Below are 24,873 nucleotides of genomic sequence, written 5' to 3' on the forward strand. Positions count from 1 at the left end.
ATGGGGCCAGGGTATAGAAGAATAATGAGCAATATAATATCTACTCTTACTGAGCAACCTTTGCACAGCTATTGAGTTTCAAGTGTCAGCTGTCAACTGTGTTTGTATTTTTCCTAAATTGACTGACTTGACCTCAAAAACTCCTCCTAATTGGGCTAAATAAGGGAAGGAAGGCTGATGTAGGAAAGGTGTTTTGGAAGTAGGTTACAGCCTCTTGTCAGGCTGAAAGGAAAATGCTGTTTCCGCAAATTCCCAGCAACACTAACGTGATGATCGCCTTTCCCCAACGCTGGGCTGTTCAGTCCCCTGTCCCACTGCAGCGTGCTGAGCTCTCGGTTGTACCAAACAAGAAGTTCAGCTCTAGGCAAAATATAACCCTTCTTCTCATTCTTGACCTGGGTCGTTTCAGTGATCCAGCCACAGCTCAGCCCCCACAAAGACCTTGGTTGGCAGAGCTGAGGGGAACAAACACAGGGACAGCAAGGGCTGGGGTGGGCAGGCAGGAAGCTGAGGGGGTGTCACTCTTCAGTGAGGTTTTGTATTAGCAGGTAACGTGGGCCAATAGGAGCAGGTCTCTAGAGTGAAAAAGTTGGTGCTGAGGACCTGATGCCTATGCTACACCTGTCCTACATGGGACGTATATCCAGCTCTAGTCCAGCCTTGTAAACCAAATGCCCATCTATGGCTGTGATGCATTCGTTGCGCTCCTGAAGCACCTCCATCCCTTCAGTTTTCCCAACGAAATCCAGTCCCTGCAAGCCAAGAGTGCCCTGTGATCACTGAACCGATGTGCAGAGGGAGCACCTGGGCTGGGGCATTTGCTTCAAAAGCTGACCTTGAGCTGAACTAACGCATGAATGCGGGTGCACCCTGCAGTGCTGCCATAGCCCCATTCAGCCTCAGCTGCTGCCAGCAGGGTGGACACAATTGCAGACGGAAGGTCTCAGCACGGTTGCAATACTGCTGCATCCATGCTAGTGGCCTCCTGGGCTTGGGGCCAGGGCCACCAGCAGCCTCTGAAGCCTCTCAGCTGCACTAGCTGCAGAACCAGGTAGGTGTTGATCAATTTAAACTCTTCACTACTGTTTTCCTCCTCTTGATTTTATCACGCAACTTCCAGAGGGCTCCTCACACCTTGCTTATCTTTCTTGGTCAGAAGCAGTCCTTCTTGATCTCCAGAGCTCACAAACCACGTCTCCAAGTGACACAGTGCAGCCACGGCAGCATCTGGCAGCAGGGGGGTCAGGAAAGCTTCACTAACGAAGCAATCCAATGCACTTTTTCCTCTTGCCCAACTGTCCTACAATGGAAACCCACCTTTCCCATCCAGGCATTGGGCAGGGTCCATAAACACTGTGGGTGGAAGAAAGGAGGATGCATCAGTATTGTATATGTCCTCTATCTTACGGGCTAGAGTGGTAACTCACCCTCCCCGCTACCAGCAGGTGGGGGAAATGTATTCTTGCACTGTAGTCTTCGTTTGTCCTATTCCTTTTAGGTAATTTAGGTATCCACATAACCTATTCAGTTTGCTCTCTTCCAAGACTGGAGAAAGAGAAAGGCCCTGGTACAGATTCGGGGACTGGATTCCACAGCTGATGGTTCCATCAAAAGCCTGAGGACAGGTCTGTGGCATAATTAATTAGCCTTCTTTTTTATTGCCTAGGACATATAAATGACAAACAGATACACTAAAATGCCTTTTGTTTTTGTAAAAATGCATTGAAGAACAGAGTGATTCTGCTTTCATTGTCACATTTTGGACACTGTGCAATTCCTATGCTACAGCTACACGGGAGCTTCTATAGCATTACCAAGCGAATTTACTGAGATTACCATTTTTACAATGGATGACTGGAGAGTTAATAAAGATGATGCATTTAATTTATGTGCTTGACATGAATATACTGTTTAAGTCTATTTAAAATGAGAAAAGGAGCCTGAGACTTTCTTTACCTCGGTTTTAGTTCATGGCTTATTGTAAGAAATAAATTCTATTGTTCGATTATTTACAATCCTAATGGTGTTGCTTTCCTTTAATTGCTGAATATAGATAATGTATTATCTATAGATAAATATATATTAAGTTTATTCAGGAGTTAGAGGAGAGCAATAATTAAATACACACAAAATATCTGAATAACTGCAAATTAAAGAAATGAATAATAACTGAAGAGATAAAATTATGTTTATATTAGTAGAAAAATTATCTCCTATTTGTGACTAAATTCTGCCAATAATATATTACTGCTGTCCTCATACTTTGCACTATGAAATTAACTTGTCACTTCTGCAGTAATTCTTTATGAAAGATGTATTAAGGTCATGTCAGAATTTCTAAGTAATCAAAAGTATTTCACAAAAGCAATGATTAGGTATTAGAAACTAAAAAAAGAATCTGTCTACAGGATTACTTTATAAGTGATGTTTTTGGCCACTGAATCTGAGCATGTTGGAGCCTGTTAAATATCAACAGACAAGTGCTAGGAAAGGATTAGCTTGGACTGTGAGCAGGTACGGTGAGAGGCTGGGTCTGAGTAGAAATGACAGTGCAATATTTTTTGATACCTCTGAGGTGAAAGCAGGAAAGTGGATGCCTATTTGATATTCTAAATGGACAGATTGTTTTGTCAGAACATAAAGTAAGTGGAAATAAGAGGAATTTTTCCAGTTCTTAGCACTGTTCCCACATTTGGCAGTTATAAAACATTGTAGATAAACATTATTAATACAAATTTTTTTTTAAATAGACTTTCTTTATTTTACTTGGGCAAAAAATCTGAAAACTAGTTTGTGATGGCTATTCACCCAGGAAATCTAACTAGTGGGAACAAGAAGTAGGTTCTAGCATGTGGGAGGATGATGATGGCCTCGTGAGTTTTCAGTTAATCTTTGTCTGTTGTTTTCATCTTTCCAGGAGTGTCATTTCAGACAGTTACTGAGATGCTGCAGCAGTGTCTTGTTAGTATCATCCATGCTGTTAGAGTTGCAAAATAATCCTGACCAGCTTCTACAACCTAAACTGTAACCAGGGCTGGATCTGGTAGAAGCTCAGTGAGTACACTCATACGGGTTATTTTGCCACAGGAATCTCCCTTAGGAGCTGTGGTTGGTGCCTGGGTGCATGAGGCTGCCGGTTCTCCAGGCTGCTATGTCCTGGTGGCACTCAGATTTAAGTATTTGTCTCCATTTTTGGACTGCTAAAAGCTTCCTAGGTGACTAAATGTGGGTCACGCAAGTTTTCATAAATCATAGAATCACAGAATGGTTTGGGTTGGAGGGGAATTTTGAAGTTTATCTAGTCCAACCCTGCTGCCATGGGCAGGGACACCTTCCAGCAGACCAGGTTTCTCAAAGTCCCGTCCAAACTGACCTTGAACACTTCCAATGATGGGGCAACCACAACTTCTCTGGGCAGCCCGTTCCAGGGTCTCACCATCCTCATCGTAAAAAATTTCTTCCTAGTATCAATACATAAGTTTGAACTCGTAGTCAGTGAAGAGTTACTGGGATTCAGAGATAAGCAGAAACTTAAACTTCAGCAGAAACATCTGAGGGGCTTAACCTGTTAGATAGACCACCTGGGACCAAGACCTGCACTGACCGCTCTGGGTGACCAGGCAAAGGAGGACTGAGGATGTCACAGCATGAGATGAGCTCCAGGCCCGGCCTGGGGGCAACCACGTTGCTGAAGGCAAATCTGTCTTTGGAAAGACTTTTCAGCCACCTTGTTGGGAGATATATCCATGTACCTGTGTCAGCTGAGGGAACGGACTTCTTCTCACAGAAAGGGCTTGGCGATCACTGTAACACAGAAAAATCAATACATAAAAAGGAATATCAGGCTGGGGCTGGAAAGTGATCTTGCCTCCGTATGCAGCTATTGTAAGGCTGCTGCTGGAATAGTGTGCCGCCGGAAAGGATGTTGGAGAGGGGGAATTCAAAGGAAGGACACAGAAGATGATCCAGAATGGGGAGGGGATTCTTAGGATGCAAAAGGATTGAGTTACTCACCTTGTTCAAGAAGGGGTGAGAGGTCTTACAATCATTTTAGATGGGTATTTACACATGAGAAAAAACTGGCTTGAGGGTTACTTTTACAGGCATGAATTTGTGGGAAAGAGGGAGGAGGAGGACCTTAAGAGGGCTGCAATCTACTGTTGGCACTGGCTGGGGCTGTGCATTTGCTCTGCTCGTGATACAGGAGCAACACTCACACATTCCCCCTTCTTCCCCCAGAAAGCTGCAAACTCCTCCAGCCCCGGCTCTTCCATCCTGCAGACAGCAGCTTACCAGGATTCAGCAGCTACAAGCTGAACTCTGCCAGATAAACTCAGCCTTAAAATAGGACACAGTTTCCTTGAAGTAAGAAAATTAACAGCTGGAATGATTTACCAGGGGAATTGCACAGGCTCTTAAAATGAAATTGTCTTTCCGAACTGGCTGTCATCCAATTCAGAGAGCAGCTCTACGTCCTGTTTATACAGAAGACCAGAGTGCATGAACACAGGGGTTCCTTTCACCTCTACAATCTATGAAACACACACCTGATGTTTATAGATACTTTGGTTCCTGATCGTGCTGACTTTGCAGCAGTGTGCATTCCTGACCTGACCCGAGGCAGATGCGGTGCTGCTCTATTTGCTACTTGTCAAATTTGGCAGATACAGGGAGGAGGGAAATGAATCACTTGCAAAAAAAGAAAAAATGCATTTTCTTTACTTTTTTTTCCTAATGTCAATCAGTGTAGCGGCTGATTAAAAAAAAAAATGGGGGCAGAGAGAAAAGAACAAACATCCAGTACAAAATTTCACGCCTGTTTGGTCAAAATTTCAAAATAAATGTGTGGATGTAGAGAAATTCTACCTTTGCAGGCAGAAGTACCCATAAAGAAACAGGTCACTCAGATCCCAATAACCAGCTCCGGCAGTCTGCATTTCGTTCAGCTCCATCCCTTTTGCTGTGGCACATCTGAGCGAAGTGCGCAGCGCTGATGGCTGTGCCTCGACTGACACGGATGAGGACGCACCTGGGAGGAATGGGAACGCCGTCATGCTCTCGGCTTTCTTCTCTGATCCCGATGCCTGCTGGCTATGAAATGGTGGTGTATCACTTCTGCTTTACAAATGCGCTGGCCAAGCCTTAATGTGCACTCAGAGCAAGCTGTCTTTCTTGGGCATGCCAGCTGCAATGCAGAGTAAAAGGAAAGGCAAACAGGCACTTAAATGGGCTTTGAAGCCCTCATTGCGATGCGGTGAGAATAAAAGCCTCTTTACTGCCAAAAAAAAATCAGTTGGCAGCGCTACAGAGTCTCTTTTCACTGCATCTCCTGCTTATACTCGCACCTTTACTCCGTTATGTTCTTCCACAAATCGACACCAGTTAAGAGACGGCAGCACACGTTGTCTGGAGCTATTACATGGCTGGCCTGGGGGAGCTCCCCCCTCCTCCCTTCTCATAACTCGCCTTGATCGCCTGCCTTCCAGCACAGAGGCGGATACAGCACAGGGATGGCAACGCCTCCCGTATCCCTCTGCTTGGCCGGGGTGCAAGGCTCGGTGCCAACCGGGCCAGCGGTACCACTGGGACCCGGCTGCGGGTTCCCCTTCCCACAGGTGGGCTTTGGTCACGGCACTACTGCAGGCTGGCTCGGCAGCTTTGGCCAGGCATTTCCCATCACTGAGCCTTTGCTTTCCTCCCCTCCCTCATCTTGCAAGTTCCTCAGGTCCGCGGCTCTTTTCTTTTGCTGGGCGATGCACAGTATTACATCAAATAACAAATAAATAATGCGTAACAGTCTGTGTTGCTCCATTCCTCCCCTGGCTGCATGCGAGCACCTCGATGCTCATCCATCCTAGTCAATCCAAGGAGGTTCCTGGACCGTGAGTGTCTACCCTAAACTGTTCCCTGACCCCTATTTTGGCTGAGCTACTGCTCCCCCAGAGCAGCTTCCAGGCAGAGTCTGGCAGCGAAGGCAGCAGGGTGGCCATCGCTGGCAGGCAGTGTGCCTACAGCTGCCTCCATCTGCAAGCCAGATGGTGAACTGGCACAGACACGGGCTGTCCCACAGCGGTTGGTCCTGATGCCCAGGGAAGCTTCTGGGCATGCTTCATTTATGACTGTAGTCACGGGGACACGGTCAGCATGCCCGTGAGTCTGTATAGCGCCGACACAGCCGGTGTCTGTATGTAGATGGGGCATAGCTGTACCCAGAGAGCAGGTCCAACAGATGCAAACACTGTTTTTTAAAACCAAGCTGGACTGAACTCATAGCCCAAAAAGAGTGTGGGGTAAAGCAGCTTCACATCCGTTTTATTGCTTTCATTCCTCAGCTGTTCCAAAGACTGCAGTTGTCTCTGACATAATTAGGGCTCTAGTGCTCTGCCTATCATGTGCCCTGTACCAGAGCTCATGGTACAGTCCTTGCAAAGAAACCTTGATGGCAATTATCCTCTATTGCTAAAATATTTCTGCAATCATACCCTTGGCTTTTCCTTCATTTACTGAAGAGCTGGAATAAGAAAGTGGATCTTTATGTTGCACAAAACATACCAGAGCATCGGGAATAGTATATCAAAAGCAATAGATTGTATTTTAAATTCACGGATAGTTCTTGAATAATCAACTGGACAAAAATCTACATTTAAGTGGTCCCAAAGTCCATAAGCTTTGCAATCCAGGCAGATTTTGCATTTTGGTATTCTTACTATTCAGCTTTGTACCTGAGGTTGAGAAGCAAGGAAATATGGAAATATGAGGTAGTCCTAACAGCTATTTATATCACCCTAAATTATGGAAAACATAAGCTTTCCCTTGAATAATGCTTGCACCACCTTTTTCCGAGCAGCTGCACAAAATCATTACACTTTGCAAAATTAATATGTTTGCTTGACTTTGGAAAAAATAAATTGCACATATCAGCATTTTCTTTTGATAACTTAAAAAATGATTATTATCCCCAAATGCCAATTTCTAGGTTATGATTAATAGCAGACAATTTTACTTCGAAACTGTCCAGTTTTTACTGTAAAAGCCCGTAGGTCTTAGTGGAGGACTTGGGTTTATAATGAAATCTGAAAGTGATGGTTTAGTTATTTTGCATGCCCAAGCTGGAGGGATAATTGAACTAGTTTCTCAGAAAAGCAAGCTCAGGCTTGCGAGATGAAAATCCGACCACAAGATGGCATCTCGTTCTCACAGTAACGTTCAGTAATGGGCAAGAATATTTCTGAAAAGAAAATGAAGAGGTGATGGGCATTTCAGTAAACCAGAACCATTTTAGACAGGGCACTCACTCATCGTGCTGCCCAGCGTGGCACAGGACTGGAGCAGCAAAATACAGAGCAACGAGCATCTCTTCCTCTCACCCCACCCAAACTGCGGTTTCCTCCATTCATGGACCCTCCTAATGAAATTTTGACCTAATGTTTTTAATTGCTGTAATTTAAAACAAAAAATTCTGAATCCACCATGAATATAATGCAAGCACTTTGAGGCTTTTAAAGGGAAGGCTGATCATTAAACAGATTTGAGAACCTTTTGATTGTGAATGACTCCAAAAGACAATCTGTGGCTGATTTTCTTGACAGCAAAATACTTTGTCATTCTCAAGGATGAGACAACTGTTTTCTGTAATTCTTCATTTCCAGTACATGCCTAATATCTACGGTATGTTTCCAGTTATCAAAGAGTGATGAGACACAAAATAAGGCTATGGACTCCGCTGAGAATTACTTTAGTAATACTACCACAGGGAAAATGTGACTGGCTCTGGAACTGATATAGTATGAAAGCTAAATTTAAAAATACACACATTTTAGCTGACACTGCCATTTAAAACAGAAAGCTTTACAAATTAAATGCCTTTTATTTCTTACATGCCCTATTAAGTAGTATCTTTCCAGTCTCCAAGCCCTGTATTAATTAAGGACCCAGTACTTGAGTGTGGATCCTCTCCAGCCTCAGACATTTCCTTTCCCCGAGTAACACTATGTCCCCCTGCACCAGTGGCAGTGCCCCAGGGACCCCAGTGCCGTGGGGGACATGCCCCCAGAGCAGAGGGAGAGGAGAGGCGGTAGGGCTCCAGACTGCCCTCTGCTTCGTGGCATCATCAGCGCATTCACCACCATCTCGTTTTGGCTAGGGTTTAAACAGGAGCCGTGAGATGAGGAACGTGGTAGGGAAGAACCAGTTGCCTGCTGGCTAGGAGCAGCTTGAAATCTCCCTCTTGGCCTGAGTCATGCCTTTCCATGCTGGAGGCAGCCGGAGTTACAGGCAGCCCTGAGAGCAGGGGAGCGGAGCCAAGCAGGCAGAAAGCAGATGTGCTGCAAGGCGGGTGGAGTGGTCTGTGAAATCCCCCGAAACATCAGTCTATTTGGACAAGAGAGTGTCTTGTAAATCACGGTCCTTCCGAAGGCTGTTCCTCTAAGGGCGCGTGTGTACATCAGTCCTTGCTCAGGCATGCTGCCCAGCTCGCTGCTGCTGTTCTGCTTGCTCTGAAGTGAAATATCTTGTAAATGTTCTGTAAATCACAACCTAAGACAGCAAAAACGCTGCATCCGGCTGAAACTGCAGGGAGAGTTTCAGGAGTCAGGCTGCTATCATCTGTACTGGATTGACAGCACCTCTTCACAAAATTTGACGTGGGATCTGTAATGACCATGAGAGGTCATGAACCCACCACAATGGCTCATCAGGAAGACAGCACCATGTTCCCCAGTAAAATACTGAGTCTTCAACTCATCTGTTGAACCATGAATATTGACTGCTGCAGCACCTTTGTCTTATTGAAGGCTTTCACTAATGCATTGGACAAGTATCCTGCTGCAATTAGCATCTGAAATCTAAGAAACAAAAGCACAGGTCTCTTCAGCTGTGGCTTGGAGAAATGCCGTATCAAAATTTTCCCAAGCTCTGCCCCTTTTGTAGCTGCACAAGAGACTCCTTGTTCCAAAACATTAAGTGGATTGTGTGCTACTCCCATGTTTATTAGTGGGAGGCAACACTTTCCAAAGCCTTGTCTGTTCTTGAACCAAAAGGACTGTGCAATAAAAATAAAACCAAACCATTGTGAGAAGTGTTCAGAAAATATCAAAGAAAATATAATTGAAATTGTCCTTTTCTTTCACATGTTGAATTCTGTGTCATTTTTATCCAGCCTGTTTAAAAATGGCTCTGCTCTGTTTGCAGTGGGAAAAAAATAGAGTAGACAATTTATTCAGAACAATCACTTATTTGAGATTTGTTATAGTCAGAGAGCTTCAACAAAGCCTGTGTCATCACGGAAGCTCATGAATGCTATTACATATCCACACATACCTAATGTGACATTCCTGACACTCCATTGTCATCTGAATAGCTGCAAAAAAATGTACTTTAGGACACATTTCAGAGATGAGAGCATCTTGCAAGAGCTTCCACAATTTAAAACACAGAATCGAGGGGTTTTTTTTGATAAAATTTATTAAGAAATTTGTACTCAGAATTACTAATATTTTGTTTCTACTACTGTGGCTTAATTTCAGCTTTTCTTCTCTGCACTGTTTTCACCCAGGAGAGCTATTGCTCCATCCTGTGCTGCACCAAACCCCTGCCACTTGGAGAAAAGCCCACCTTGAATGCCACTGTGCTGGCAGAACTCCCCAGAACTGAGTACTACTCAGGTAGACATGATTGCTTTGCCTACATACCATGAGTCTGAGCTTCCCAAGTCAGAGAGGGAACAAGACTGACCCAGATTTTGGATCTTTCCACATAGTCTTGGGACCAGCTCCTTCATTAACTAACACCTGAGAGCTGGGACTTCACAATATAACTGTTTAGCCCTGAACATTACCCCAGCTTCTACCTCTGTGACCACATCTGGGAGCACACCTGAGTTCTGGTACCCGAATTAAAGCAAGAACCAACTATGAACTGGCTTCTCTCCTTCACTCTGGTTCCCACGGGCAGAATGATCAGATGAGAGCTGCAATGTATGTGCAGGTAAGTACAGGTGCAGCTTCAGCTTAAATAGCTTAAACTGCAGGTTTTCCCAGAGTTTCAATAATATGAATCCATGTTCTAAAAGACATGTGACATACATAGCATATAATATATGCAGGCTTCTCAGATTCCAAAATGAGTGGATCTTCACTAAGGTTATGCAAACAGTACAAAGAGATAGATTAAATAGTAAATGCAACATGTACTTCACTCACTTAGTATTCCTTCAAGGTGGAACGGGATCATCTAAGATACTCACACAAGTCCCATAGCTCCCTTTCTGACCATTATGCTTCTTTTGCTGTTGAAGGTCAGCGTACCTGACACGGCAAGTCCTGTGGTTAAAAGATGTTCCCGTTCATCATACATCCTACCAAAAGAGCCCTCCTAACTCTCTTTCTCCCTTTATTCCAAAACTCCTCACATGGCTCCATATGGTACAATCTGCTCTAGACTTGTGACCAGCACACAGTGAACGTTATGTTCAGTGAGACCTCCCAGGGTTCAATGTAGTCATGAAATCCAAGCCTTACCATGAATCAGAGTTAATTCAGATTTGCCGGTCATCATAGGAAAAGGAAGGGAAAGGAAGCCATACAATGCACAGTCAGTATAACCCTGGTAATGCTGCCTTTGTAGCTCCAGGTTTTATACTGGTATCACAAAATTACTGTCACAGATTACAGTGAGTGTCTTGGAAGCCACAGGTCAGAAGACCGTCTTTCCTACCTACCCACAGCTGCAACCTCCAACAGCCTGCCAACAAATACTTATTTAATGGGGTTTCTGTTTTTCATCTAAAAAGCCATCCTCCAGACACATTTTCCCTTGCAGATGTTTTATCTAGTCACTTATTTCTACAGAGAGCTTGTATTTTTCCTTCCTTATGCATCTATTCATTTGTGGTATAAGGCTTGCAAAGGTTTTAATATTTGTTCTGTTTTTACATGGTTCATAAGCACATTATTGTGACACAAAATAAATGTTTCAGTTCAGAATGTATATAGCCTAGGGACAGATCACAGACACAGATGCGCCTCAGAAAAACACCAGGGACTGGTAACGTTCACTGTTTGGTTAGCAAGAGAATTTTCTGCTTACAGTAGATCCTTCCCACCTTGGCTGCAAAATTTATTTGAAGAATGGGATTTAGGAGAGGGTACAAATGCTACGGCTCAGGAACAAAGAACAAATTTAAGCCTTGAACACACTCCTCTGTTTCCATGACGAGTGGATCTAATCAATTCAAAACGATGTTAAGCAATTCTTATCAAATGAGTATTGGTGGCATCATGGTACATAGAATACACACAGTATATCTGCAAGATCAGTTGGCCTGCAATCTTTTCCTATGAAACAGGGAAAGATAGCATCACAGTGCCAATAAAAGAAATAATACTCTGGTGTTGCCATTTCCATGTCATGTCGACTACATCCCATTAAGGAGATACAATGATGTCAGAAGACTACTTTAGATGGAAATGAAGAAAACTTTCCTCTGTTTCACTTCCAGCTGCCCCTACTATGACTTGATTTGTTTGTTCAGACTGCAGTTTTCAACCCAAGGTGCAGGTGCTGCTCCAAAGTGGTGGTGAGAATGTCCTGTATGATGCTCAAGGGTGGGAGAGGTGACAGCAAACTATGCAAACTCCTGCACTCACCCACGCAAAACCAGCCTGGGTCCAGCTGGACACCACTGGATACAGATGGAGGGATCGGACCATGAAGTCCAGGGCTCTTATATCTGAAAGTGAGGTATGAAGACATTTAAATGAACCCCTGATTTAGCCTGTAAGCATCCAGACTGTATTTGCACAGTGCCCAGTAGACTGGGCTTTGGAAGCTCTAGGGATCAGAAAACAATAATATTTGTTTTCTAGATAGGGTTTAAATAAAGCACTATAGAACTATTTTAGCAAATAAATAAATATGCAATAATGTGCTGGGTAGCTTCCTTGACTCTAAATTAAAATGAGGATTATCATGTGGCCATATAATTTACGTATTTTTCAGGCATGATTAAGAAAACATAGTGATTGGAAAAGTATCCCAATTGGGACAGATAACTTTTATGTGATACGTGGGCTGATTGGAGATTTAAAAGTGCTGTTTGTTATGCTACAGCCAGTTATGAAACAAATGATCTGGCTCCAGCATAAACTGTTAAACTGAAAACATGCCAGAGGGAGACAGCTGTCAGTACATTAAAAAGTCATTTTCTCAGACAACAAAGTCTTAAACCAATCATTTTATAAACATATTTCTTTGCCCAACCAGATTTCCGTAACTCTAATGGGTCGTCTGCTGCATGGAGAAATAAAGTAAGTTTTTGCCTCATATGATCTGTCAGGAATTTCTACTTGGGAAGAACAGATGGTGCTAAAAAATTGAACAAGGATAACAGCATTATCAGGCTTTCAACTACAAAATCCATTCTTTCTACACACGTTTAAAATGGAAGCAATGCATACCACAAACCTTTGACCGCGGCCAGTCCACAGTTTGAATTTAAATGACACTGTTCCCAGTGTCAAGGATCACATTTTGGAATAATTTTCTCCAGATTTGTGACAAAGGCTTTGGCTTACAAACTAAAGACATGGCCAAACTTGCCAGTGGTGTGTATCTCTATTTAATCGGTGGATGTAGGGATTTATAGAGCACAAGGATCCAAAGTCACACTTTCCAAACAATCTATGCCATGTTTCATGCTGACCCAGGTGACTGCCTGGACAGGTCGTAGGGAGGTTGGCCCTCCAGACAAATTTCAGAGCACTGCATTTTCCCCAAAATAATTTTGTACTTTTTTAGCATCATCCAAACAATTATTCCTGGATCCTCCACTGTCTTAACTCTTCTTCTGAAAGATCACCTCAGCCACCTAGAGAAACCAGAGATCCCGAATTACGCTATCCTTCTGCACCTGCATATTCAATAGCCCAGAAAGTAAAGGCGGCACTCAAGTGTAAAAGCCTGAAATCCCAGCCCTCTCACTTCAGAAAACAAAATAAATTTCAGTACCAAGGTAGTCCATCACCTGGCCTGCTGTGGGTTAGAGTCCCAAGAATCACGAGTACTGAGGGGACAAGAAATCTCAAGTTCAGTAATTCAAGCCAGGGAATTTATGAGAAGGGAATGGGGTGGCCTTACAACCCTGTTAATGTCTATGCTGGCATGGATAATTTTGAGCTGACAAGCTATTGCTGGATAAAATGTATTCCTTTACTTTGCCTTTCACTCTTGTTCAGCGAGCCAAGTCTTGACAGAGCTATTGTCTCTGTTTTTATGTGAAACTTATTTTACCTGTTACTTTTCTTAAAGGCACCGTTCCTGGTGTTGTTTTGTAGAAATTTTTTTTCTTTTCTTCTTCTTCTTGCTTGCTATTCTTCCCTTTTTCCCTTCCCTTCTCCCCCTTCTTCTTCCCCTCCTTCCCTCCTTTCCTTCCTTTCTTGTGTCCTTCCCTCCCCTCTTCCCTCCTTCCTTCCTGCAAAATCTTAGCCCGCTGTAGAGAGAAAAATGAAAAATGACCTGTATGGATGCTAAAGAGCTGGGAGCCAAATAGCAAGGAAAAGGAATCCTCCGATGCATTTATTTCTAAATTGCATAATTTGGGGCCAGGCTTCTGTGGGCTGTGAAACATGGATCTGATAATAAGGTCACCCACTAGGATTTAAAACCAGGGCTGTCTCCACAGCGTAGTACTGAGAGTGGCAGGTGGCAGCCGTGCACAGATACAATCTGTTAAAGCAATAATAATGATTACTCCTCAGTGCTCCTCTCCAGAAGCAGCACCACTAATGAAAACGTGATCTGCTGTAACCTAAATATGTCACTACCAGCAACTTCTAAGACAAGTCTAACAGCACCGGTTGCATACACCGCTGGCAAGGCCCACAGCTTCTGCTTCATGAGAGATGGCGAGGCACTGGCTCCACTCCACAGCACGGGGGGAAAAGCGCAACCACATAAATCTGCCTGCCTGGTGATTGGCAAATCTGCCTTTTTCTCAGAGTCGGACCCCACACGTCTGGCTCTGTCTGGCTCCGGAGGCGTCTGCCCTGCACGGGTGGGAGGGCGGCTGTGCCTGCGCCCAGGAACCAGGAGTGCCCTGAGCCCCAAAGCTCGCCCCAAGCTCCAAAGCTTGCCCTGAGCCCCAGCCAGGCACGGCCCCATGGCACGGCGGCATCCTTCCCTGGCGTCCCTTCCCTGGCCAGGTGCTGCTCACCCCAGCTGAGCAGGATGATTCAGCGCTCGGTGGAAGGTAAGCGTAGATGCTGCCAAAGTCTCCTCCAGTGTGGTGATGTCTAAACTGGAGAGTTATTCAGGGCTCTTAGCCAGCTTTTAGCCTGCACCCATCCATCATCCGCTCCTCAGTATGGTGATTTCAGTCTGCTGCTGCTTTAAGGCCCAAAACTGACTTAGTGCCCATCTGTTTCTAGGACTGGGCGGATCTGCAGCAAGGGTGCAGGCAAGCCCAAGTGCCAGTGGCCCTGCATCCCTGTCCCCCCAGCCCTGTCCCCCCTGGCCACACCAGGGCTCCCATGGGTGGCACAAGGGCAGGTCCCAGCACACAGAGAGCCACTGGCTCCATGCTCCACCATACACAAGTGGGTACGGAAACAATGAGGCGTCGGGAGCATCAGTCATGCTGTGACGTGGAAATACTCCCACGTTGGGCTGATGTGTAAGCTTGGAGCTGCCCACCCCTGAGGGAGGACTCAGCCAAATGTCTAGAGGGCGTGGACCCTGCAAGCATTTGATAGACGCATGCTGGTCTTAAATAAAACTTGCTGTGCAATGTGTCAAGTTACACAAAAAGAATCTTTTAAAAGCGCACCACTCCTAATTAAGGAGATACTCTCATAAAAGTTGTTTTGAGCATTTACTACATATAAACGAAAGATAGGAAAGGAAAAACAATTTTTTTTTCCCTCAGCTTCTTAATATTCTTAATGTAATCAATTAAACCAGCATAAACTACACCCATTTCCAGTTCAGACTCCACCTGTTTTTTATGCTGTTGCATCACCACTGTACACAGAATTTTCCCAGCAAATGAGTGTAGTCAATACCTCTTTCAGTTTGCAAGTGTACAGGCAGTAATCCTTTCTCAGACACAAACGCGCACACACTTTGGGCTCTTGCTGAATGGAGGTTTCTGACACCAGGCAGGCTGTGAGGTCAAGTCAGACAGTGAAACGATGGTGGTGGTACCCTCTTCTCTGGGCCATCTACAGTGACATTCTACTTAACAAGTCATTACCCTGTTCCTTGCCACTTGCTCAAACAGGAGCAGGAAAGTCAGCTTCACAGTAAATATTTACAAAGCAAGCATTCGTGTTTCCATTTTTAAATCACTGTTTGCTCATTACATTGCCCATCCCTTTTATGGTGATATAATGGATGTCTTCTTCTACCTCCACTTTGGTATCACAAGAAGTTCTGTCCAGCTGCCTATGAAGACAATCTTCTTTCTTGAATTTGTCAGTGAATTAGGGATCCAAGAGAGAGAGGCCCAGCTGAATTAAACTGTTTCAGTGGGAGGATACCTGTATATCCTGTATGACAACTCTAGATGTGATATTCTTAGGTGTGAGGCCTTCTTTTTGGGAAATTCAGCTGAGACCCCCTATTTGTATTTATTTTCTTTAGACAGTATTTTTTAACCAATATGTATCATAGGCATCCATTTGACTAGCCACCTTAATCTGTCAGCCATCACCTCATCTTAGCCAGCTTGTGTGTTGCATGAAAATAAAAGAGTAATGTGGGAAAAAAGCAGACTAGTTTAGTTCGTCTGCTAAATATGCTCTCTTAAAAAGAGAGCCATGAGATAAATTATGCCTATCTAGCTAAGGTAGCGTCTGCACCTGTAGTCTCTACAAGCTTTAATAACCAAGGTACACTCTGTAATCGGGAGAGGAAGAAATCTTCTGAAAATGATCTTTTGTGCACAGAACTATAACTCAAAGCAGGCACCCATGATGGGGAAATCACTGATCTCTAGTTTTGGACAACCATGCTGCTTCCCTGGTTTTGCACTTGCATCTATTTCCTTTTTTAGCTACTTAGCTGTGTGATGAATTGTAATGGAAGTTTTTCTGGGTAACGCCAGTAAGAGTGGGCTAAAGAAGGCGAGCTGCTACATAAACTGTGCTGTTTGTTACAGCTTTTAAGTTGCTTAAACAGCCATACTGATGAAATGTTGGCAACCATCTGCTACCAACATTTGTAAATAAATATAAACCAACCTAAATACTCCCTGGCTTGTTGCTCTGTTTCAGGCATGGGTCTCATTTTTGTTTGGTTTGTTTTTTTTTTAAAAGTCTATATGTAGTTTATGCACAGACTTAATTTCTTCAGACTGTTTAGCTGCCTGGGGGTGATTTCACTACGCTGTTCTTTGGTACCCCTCAATGCAAATTACTCATGACTGAACAGAGAGGAAGAATGCCTAATTCTGACTATTCAGTGGCAAAGCAAGCTGTAAAACTGTCATTTCTTCATGGCAGAATGGGAAGAGAGATTAATTATAAGCTTTCTTTACATGAGTTCCTTTTGCAAATCTGAGCAAGTGGTGCAAACCTGTTCTACTTACAGAAGGAAGAGATTTCATAGCATTTAGGAGCCCTACCCAAAACTCAGCTGTGTTTGTCTCTATAGAAGTAAGAGCCGGAATTTTTAAAGTTTGAATCTTTAGTTTTGGCCTTACATCAGGGTTGACTGTATTATACACAGCAGCTCTGGAACACTACTCATTTCAGTGCATCCTCTCCCATGCATGCTTCCTCTCTGACTTGTGATCATACAGTATCTTTTTTGTTTCCACAGAGAAACAAACAGTTGCTTTCTCGGAAAAATAATATTATGAAAATTGTACTAGAAATCAGCTATTGGGTACTTCTTCAAGCATCTACCACAATAAATGTTACTTGTTGACTGTTGCTATCATTTTGCACCATAGTGCCCCAGGGAAATAAAAGCTGCTCACTCTCAGATCTGATTTCTTTTCTGACAGCTTTGTCTCTGCAACAAACAGTGCCTCTAAGTTAAGAGTGCTCAGAGGGAAACTCACATTTTGGAGAAAGCGTTTAAAAAATTATGATGAAATGAAAGGACTTCTTGATAGCCAGATTCTCCTATTAGAGCGTTACTTTCTGACAACTGGTAGTTAAGTTTTACAACATGATTTTACAACTCCTCCAACACATCAAGTGCCGTGCACATTTTAGACGTCTTTTTTTCTTTTGTTGATGCTCTGCATTGAGTTATTATCTCTTATTGAACATGACATCTAAATAGTTTGGTGAGATGTAATATAGTAGAAATGTCTCTTGATTAATTTTTTCAAAAAAGTTTAAGTATTCCTTTCCCACTAGAGAGCTAGGTCAAATATGAGCATAGCTGTATTATTTTGCACAAACGAATGATCTTTTTTGCTTCCAGATGACTGCAATGCTTATGAAAGCTGCCAGGATGCATTAAAATCATTCATGAATTTGTAATAAGGGTCTTAGGTTCCACATGGCAAGTATTTTGCATTGCCAAAGGATTCATCCTCGTTAATAGCACACTCTGCAGTTTTGAAACACTGGCCTTTCAGACTTGAGCAAATAATTGAATCTTCTTTTAGCTTTGTTCCACTAATGACCCACTGGAATAGGGCAGAATCCTAAAGTCAGAGAGTAAATGGGGTCTTCTTACTGGGACAGGCTTATAACTGTATTTGAGATGCTACTGTATAGATGGAAATAAAAAGCGAGGCTTGCACTTGAGGAACAAAGCATTCAGGGAAAAAGGAGGAGCTACTTGGTTCTCTCGCAGTGATTGATAACAAATATTAAGATTGGTATTAAGGGAGTGTGAGTAAAAGTGAATGTGTGTGTGTGGGTGTGTGTGTGAAAGTACCAGAAGAAACGGTACAACATGTATTGAAAAGACAAGTATGCGAATGAAAAGAAAAAACTGACCTAAAGATAAGGTATCAAACAAGACAAAGAACAAGACCAGAGCCATAAAATACCCAAAGGCAATAAGACATTCATGAATTCATCAAGGGTGAAACAAAATAGTGAGACAAAGTATCTCAAACACCATCCCCTCCTAGAGAATATAAAAAGCAAGTCCAAACTCAGTTCATTTGCCAATCAAGAAACCCAGAGGCACAATGAGAACTGAACAGACAGCATCCTTATCCTCTGTGTGATCACACACGGGATCTTGGCCAGACCATTTGAACACACAAATTTTGGTGCTTCTGAGTATGTGGGTGTGAAAGTGTAAAGGGAGGCAGTCAACTGTTTACAGAGATTTTATGAAATCACGCTCCCCTTCCATAAGATCTCATGGTAAGCTTTATCATGCTCATTTCCTATGCTCATTCAAAACCTAGAGATCCCAGGTACACACTCTTTCAAAAGATGCACACATCCCGCTGGCAAAGATGCTTGCTGTAGTTGCTGTTTAGCAGCTCTAAAGTAGGATGAGGGTGGCATTGCAAAGATAGGCTTTACAAAGTAATGGCAACAGAGGGGGTCTAGGCAGCTTGAATGAGAATCCACATGGATAAAATTTTCTCACATGCAGACACAGCCAGCACAAAATCTACGCATCATTTAAATTCTTCTTGAGCCTTTAAAATTAGGGAGTAAATGGTTTACAGGCCTTTGGCTGCCCCAGTTTCATCCTCTTTAAACACTTCAGACAAAAAGAAAATGGCAATAAATCAAGGCCTTACAGACTGTGTCATCCCGTTATGGTAGTGGCAAGAACTAGGCAGATCACGTAATATATTTTCTTTACAATGACAGAGGAAGTTGTATTGAGTTTTCCAGAAAGATTTGAAATGAAAGCTCAGTGTAATACTGTAGGATCAGTGTGGAAGCTTGGGAGATTTATGAGTCTGATTATAACATGGAACGTTCTGGTTTTAGGTTACCATTTCAGATTCAGACCAGTTTCCAAGTTTCCATAAAAAGTTTCTATCTGCTGAAAATTAGGACACATGCTGTGCAGGTCTGTATCTTCTGTCCTGGTTACACAAAGCAATGTACCAATCCGGGAAAGCCAGAAGTTGGAAACTGGATTATCTCCTTGGTGCAAAAGGCAGTACTTTCTGAGCTATGTTAGATCAGGCTCCACACACAGTCGGATCAAGAGGTCTTACAGGATCATCAGCTGGCCATGTCTCGTAGCAAGGACAGAAGAGGACATGCCTAAATGAGGACTTCAGTGAATTTAGAGTGATCAAACTGTGTTCCAGAAAACCTACGCACTGTCTTACTCTGAACGTGTCTGACTTCACAGGTGTCCTATCCAGAGTTGTGCTCTGGTATATTAAAAAAAAATTCCTCATCCTGGGCAAAATTGAGCAGCTCCGCACAAGCCTGTCCAAGTACTTCATCTGAGGGGATGGATCCAGTAAGTACGTACTGCTTCACCTGCAGCATCAGCCACTTCACAAACCACAGTGGCAGCTACTGCTTTCTTAGGAGTGCCAGAGGATGGGCAAGATATATGTGAGATGCTTTATTCAACAACTCCTTAAAGTAAAGTACTGACGCAGTCTCAGAAATCCCAGCCTCCTCTCTTTCCTTTCCTCTCTCCCCCTCTCCCTTCCTCCCAGTAACTGCCTTGTGAGGCTGAAAAGCCAGGTTTCCTCACACACTTGCTTCAGAAACCATTCAATTCTTTGCTGCACCGTGGCACAGTTTGTAGCAGTGGAGCAGGAAGGAACATTAGGAGTCGTAACAATTTCTTCAATTCCGGTGCCTCTGAGCACCACTCCGTCATAAACATTGAAAAACGAAAGATAAGAACAACACCTAAGTAAAAAAAGAGAGAAATCTGCTGCTCACTAGCTCAACATACACAATGCTACCAGCTGGCTTGCGCATGTCTTACTCAAACTGCTGCTGAGCCTTGCTCAGGCTAACGAACATGGTAAATAAGAGCAAGTCCTTGCTAACTGGCAACTACCACATTCCCTTACTTCATTTCTGCATATTCAGACACTTTCAAAAGCAGGTGTTTATTTTCGAAAGCCCATGACGTGTAAGCTATGGTTTAGGTTCTGTAATTCACATAACCAGGCTGGAAGACCACACTTCAGCTTCAAACTATTCCTTCAGCTCTGAAAATTCAACTTCAAGTACGAACATCCACGATGCTCATTTTGTAGCTATGCCTATCACACAGGTGGCCTGACATCCATGTTCCTGAGGGAAAGCCATACATGACTGTTAGAAACCAATCATATTTAAAAGAATTTCAATGTCCAGAACTCTCACAGGCAAACCTGTAACACCTACACAGAAAAGACAGGGGGGTAAGAATTCCAGGCATGATCTGATGATTTACTAGCATCTAGCAATCAGGCTACTAGATTGCACTAAATAGTATTTCACCAAGAGAGAGCGCTCCATGTAAAAAAAGGAGCATAGCAATGAAAATTGTCATTTATGGTCTCATGTATACTTACTTCGGCTCCACTGAGATTAAGTGTTCTGCATGAATCATAGTGGAACACTGATAGTTTGGCCAACACTCAGACAGTACATCAGGGAAAAGAACTGCATATAATAACGCAACATCCTGTTTGGAGGCTTAAGAGGCAAAAATGTAGCAGTAATCACTTCCAAGGCTAGTAACTCAGTTCTTATTGCCTTCATAACGACTCCATAGTTATTCAGTCAATGAAAATGGAGTCTGATATTGAGCATGAAGAAGATAAATTAACAATAAAATGAGTCTCACTCATACATCCACCGCTTACTTTAGTGGAGACCTGCAAAGATACAGTATGCACTTTTAAAGTATGTTACCCTCCTCTTTCAGGTGCTGAGATAGTTGAAAGGGAGGCTGGAGAACAGGCTTTCTTTACTAAATACTGGGTTGCTTTCCCGAAGAAAAGAAAAAAAAGCTGTTGAAATTTAAAAAACAAATTTTATTAATAAATAGTTCATGTTATTAATAAATTAATAAATAAATAAATAAATAATAAATAGTTCGTGTTATAAAGGCCTTTTGGTTTAGCCAACATTTTGGCTACCTATGAAAACACAACAAAATTCTTTTAGGGGCTTCAGATTTGACACTAACACCATGCATGAAGTGCCAAATGCCAGGCCTTATTAGTTTTGCTGTAAGACGCAATATTCCAGACAAACCTACTATATTCTAATTAACTAAAACAAACAAATGAAAAAATCCAAGCAACCAATCAAACAAACAAAAAAACTCAAGAATTGACATAAACCACAGCAGGCAAACCCAAGCACATTTAATCTTATTTGATGTAAGCTTCCTTCCTCCCACCCTGCCTTTCTCCCCAGCTCCAGGCAGTTTTCTTCTGTGTCTCAGGTCATGCTGGAAATAACCCAGACAGCAAACTCTTGGCTGGGGACCCCCAATGTCTTATGGTCAATGGATATATCCTCTGAAGACTTGCCGTACATCAAAAATGGAATACCAAGGATTTTACAACTATAGCAGTTGAAAAATCCATCTATAATAAACCAGGGGGTTATATCATTCACGGCTTAGAAACCAAAATACTGAGCTTATTCTTTAAAACCCATCTTGTTAAAGCTGGTTATAAGACAATAAACAAAGGCTAAAGAACAGAAGACTCACTGTGTCATGTCTAAAATTAGACTGCATGACATTTGCATTGTCACAGGTTTGTGTAATACTCAAAGGCTATCGTATTACTGTTTTAAGCATCATATGTATCTTTATCAAATTGATAATTACAGCTAGTTTAGTATATTGCTAGTTAATGGGTAAGTGATAGGATAATTTCTTAAAGGAACAAATGATGGAGTCGGCATAAAGAGTTGTAATTAGTACAAATTGCAACACTGAAAAAAAATGCAAACAGCAAGTCTTCTGAAGTTCCTGCAAGAAACAGTATAAACAGAAAGGACAGCATTATCTCTGTTTGTCACTGCCCTCCCGACAGAGGTACTCGGTCCTGAAACCGACTCACTCAGTTGGTTATTGTATCCTCACCTGTAGCTGAATGCGGCCTCATTGGCAATGCCCTGTGTGAGACAGAGCAAAGTGCCAGCACGGGAAAAGCAATGGGAACACAGAGCTGGGAATGGGAGACGGGGTGGGCGAAGTCAGGATTTAGATAATCTGGAACTGCCATGGAATCGCACCTTAAACTGCTTAAAATAAGCAGGGTCGTTTTGAGAGAAATGAGTTAAGGAATGATCATATGAGTGGCAATCCGGGCAGGATTGAGAAAATTGCATCCTCTGGCTGGAACAGTGATGAGGAGGCAGGACAGGCTGAGGAAGACAAAGCTTCAGCTGAGCTAGATCTGGCTAGACACAGTTCCCACTGTGCCTGACATACCACTGGTCTCGCACGCCTTATCATACCACCTGAAACTGCATATAGTAGAGTGATTCTGACCCGCAGGAGGTATCATTAAAAAACTACAGGTTAAAGTCTGAAGAAATCCAGCCAAGTAACAGAGAGGAGGGAGAAAAACAGTGGAAAAATTGCCCTTGTATCACTGGGTGAAACCATAAACTGAAACTGAGCACAAAATCTGATAAAAAATTAAAACAAAGATACAGGACCAAAAAAAAGAATCAGTGGAGTTTTGAGACTTTGTCCTTCTGCCACCAAAATACATACATTTCTTGAACCATCTGGGTAGTTTGTCTGATTTCAATCAACTAAGCGTTTGTAGAATGTGTGGTTTGATCCATATGCAGAAATATTTCACTGAGCTGGGAAGTGACAAATCATCATACAGGTCTGGTGCGACTCCTTCAGAAATTCATTTCTGAGCTCCCATTACCATAATGATGCTAATATACTGGAAGTAGCTCAGATGAAGAGAAGTAAAAGTTGGTTGCTGGCTTAAATAATGATTTAGAAGATCTAGAGGCACCTGAAGTGTGCATGCACTCGTAACGGAGAGCTCATGGGATATATGATGCTAAATTCAAGAATTTGTGCAGATTAGGAAAGAGATCATTTATGAAAGCTTTCTGAACAATAGGATATTTTAGACCATGGAATAGCCTCACAAGAAACAAGCGGAGCTGCAACGCGTGGCAACTTCCGAGGACAAAATAATACAGTGGTATAAGGGAAGACTCTATGAGATAACAGATCCATACGCATCTCTTTCTGCGCTTGATGAAAGGCAAGCTCAAATGAGAACGGGATAGCTGCTAAACAAATACTAAATATGACAGGAACAAGCCCCTGCAACAGTAGTTCTCACTCTCCACGTGACCTCTAATATTGTAATTACCTATCCATTCAGTTTGGTTTCATGCACGCCTCCTTGTCCTTATGTCACTTTTCTCTTGCAATTATAACCTCCACTATAAAATGGAAAATTATTTGCAGTTTTCCTCAAGTATAATTGATTATAGCATTCCTTGAAGTGCCAGAAAATTGGCTTTCCTTTCAGACCATCCACATTTTTACACAAAAGCATTTCCAGCACTGGTTTCTGCTGCCACAGCTATTTCGCAGCCAGAAGAACAGGCTTTTTTTTAAGTGTCAATAATAAAAAGTAATAAAAGCGTGATACATCCCAAAGCGCTTGGAGCTACTCCTAACGGAGAGCTACAGAGGGGAGCACAATCTTTTCCCCTAGTCCTGTCAATCACTGTGTTACACCATTAAAGGTGTAACTGGTTAAAGTGATCATCTTGTCTGATTATTGCCACCTTTAATGCTGGTGGGGAAATGAGCAGCACCAATGATGTACAGAGTGTCAGGTCCTTAAAAGATTTTTTTATAAGGTGCTCCAACTTTGGCTTGAAGAGACCCATCTCTAAATTTCTTTCAACTAAAATTTCACCATGTATTTTCAGCCCACCTCCATTAGAAGTAAAAAAAACCCAACAAACCCACAAGAACCCCCCAAAACTAGCCAACCAAACAAAACCCCAAATCAAGCCGTTTCGGCACGGAAAAGCTCTTTAGGTGCACACGAATAAAAAAAAAAAATTGTATTTGCGAAACACAATACCGCTAAATATACGACGGCGGCTCGTCCTGCCAATCTAATTACCGTTCGCAATCAAGGTGACTTTGGGGAAAAACTTCCCGGGGAAGCGCGGTGCCGCCTGCGCCAGCCCGGCTCCCCGCACGCCGCGGCCAGCACCGAGCGCCCCCCAGCCCCAGGCGGGGCCGCATCTCCTCACAGGGAGAGGCCCCCCCCCCCCCCGCAACGGCCTCCCGCCCAACGGCCTCCGGCCCAACGGCTCCCCGCCCCGGCGCCACGCGGGACCCGCCCCTCGCGGGGCGCGCACGTGCTAGAAGGAAACACGGCGCGGCGCAGGCGCGGTCCGGCCGCCCCCCCGTTCCCCCCCACCCGCCTCGGGGACGGGGCGGTCGAAGGAGGAGTCTCAATCTCCGGGCGCCTGATTGACTGATGTCATTTCCCCAACTCCGTGCCTCGCCGACCCATTGGCTCTTTGCGGACCGCTATCTGCATTTTGCTTCCTGGTTGGCTGTTGCCGCGCCGGCTGTTGCCCTATCCTATTTCGGGCCACGCGGATTAGGTTCTTTAACCCCGCCTCCTGCCCAGCCCCTCCCACTGACGCCGCCAGCTCCTCCCTCACCGCCTTTTTCTCCCTCTCATTGGTCAATACCGTGCTTCGCTCCTCCCACCCGCCGCCACACTGAGCTCCCCGATTGGGTGGCGGCGAGTTCCCTCGGGCCCCCGCTCCTCGCCGCAATGCGCATGCGCTCATCTCGCGCCCCACCACCACCCCGCCCTTCGCCGCGAGCGGGCGAGCTAATAAAGTTTTGTTGGGAGAGGAAGGGGGTGGAACGGCGGCGCCCCGGGCCCCGCCCCCTTTCTTCCCCGCCCCCCGCCCGGGAGCGGCGTCCGCGAGCCCGGCCCCG

The 24,873-nt window shown here is 43.8% G+C and overlaps 1 long non-coding RNA gene across 1 annotated transcript; it reads right to left on the bottom strand.

Moving 5' to 3' along the window:
• Positions 1-11,162: 11,162 nt before the first annotated feature.
• LOC142093972 (uncharacterized) lies at positions 11,163-24,714 on the bottom strand. The gene is made up of 3 exons (XR_012677580.1): positions 24,618-24,714; positions 19,976-20,201; positions 11,163-11,728 (listed from the first exon to the last, which is right to left on the bottom strand). It is a non-coding gene; the product is annotated as an uncharacterized LOC142093972 (long non-coding RNA).
• Positions 24,715-24,873: the final 159 nt, after the last annotated feature.

The sequence above is a fragment of the Calonectris borealis genome, chromosome 1 (assembly GCF_964195595.1).
Source record: "Calonectris borealis chromosome 1, bCalBor7.hap1.2, whole genome shotgun sequence".
NCBI lineage: Eukaryota > Metazoa > Chordata > Aves > Procellariiformes > Procellariidae > Calonectris > Calonectris borealis.